Below are 1047 nucleotides of genomic sequence, written 5' to 3'. Positions count from 1 at the left end.
GCCTTCTCATATCGAAATCCTTCACCTTAAGGAGGGAGGGGGGATCGCCCCCACCTCCTCCGCCAAGCCCCGGGGGCGTTGACCCCGAGCGTTACATGGGTACGCTCAGCGACGGGATTCGCCGCAAGCAGAACAAGCTCCATCGCGGCTCGCCTCACACCGGAGGACGACCTACAGACGCTCTTCCAGCCATCCGCAAAATGCCCTCTGAGCGCCTCAGCAGGAACGGGCTATCCCAGGCAGACGGCACTGCTCTTCACCACGTGGCGCAGCGGCTTGTGCCGGGAATCGACCGCATCGCCACGCGTCAACACGGCCAGCAAGCCGCATGCCCATCACAGAACCGCCCTTTGCCGGAATCCTTCGATGCTGCGCGGAGCGGGGCTGTGGGGCCCGTGGCCCCGACGTTGCCGCGGTCTGGTGGCGCTGTGGGTGGGCGGCAGCAACAAGGGGCAACGCGAGGCTGCTGCACACGGCACCTTCTCCTCAAGGGCGGAGAGACCTTTGCGAGCCGGAAGATGATGGCTTACCAGGTGATGAAGGTGAAGCGTTTTCCAGCTAGGAGGATGCACCATGCAGGCTGCCTCCAGCAACCTATCGACCGAATACAACACCGCGTTCGCCCGGGACATCAGCAGCCCGAACAACGAGGACAGCGTGCACGCCTTGAAGGCGGCGTTCGACTTCTTCGTGACGCAAGCGCGGCACGGACGGCGTTTCGTTCTCGGCGCCCCTCGGACCAAAGACGAGGCCCTTAGTGGACGGAATAGCCGAAGCCTTCTGCGCTGAGCCGGAGGCCGCAGCGTGGGCACGCGCTAGCCAGCACCGGTCGACCGAACGCGACGCCGTCATCACGAAGCACGGAGGCCCTCACCTAAACAACAGCAACACAGGGGCGGAGGAGGAGGCCCAGGCGCGAGTACATTCAAGGCGGCAACAACGGGAGAAAAATGTGCCGCCAACGCCCTCGTGCGACTCCTGCCGCAAAAGCCCCTTCCGCACACACACACACACACGCACACACACACACACACACACACACACACA

Source organism: Leishmania donovani, chromosome 36 (assembly GCF_000227135.1).
Source record: "Leishmania donovani BPK282A1 complete genome, chromosome 36".
Classification (NCBI taxonomy): domain Eukaryota; phylum Euglenozoa; class Kinetoplastea; order Trypanosomatida; family Trypanosomatidae; genus Leishmania; species Leishmania donovani.
This window is presented reverse-complemented; position numbering follows the sequence as displayed.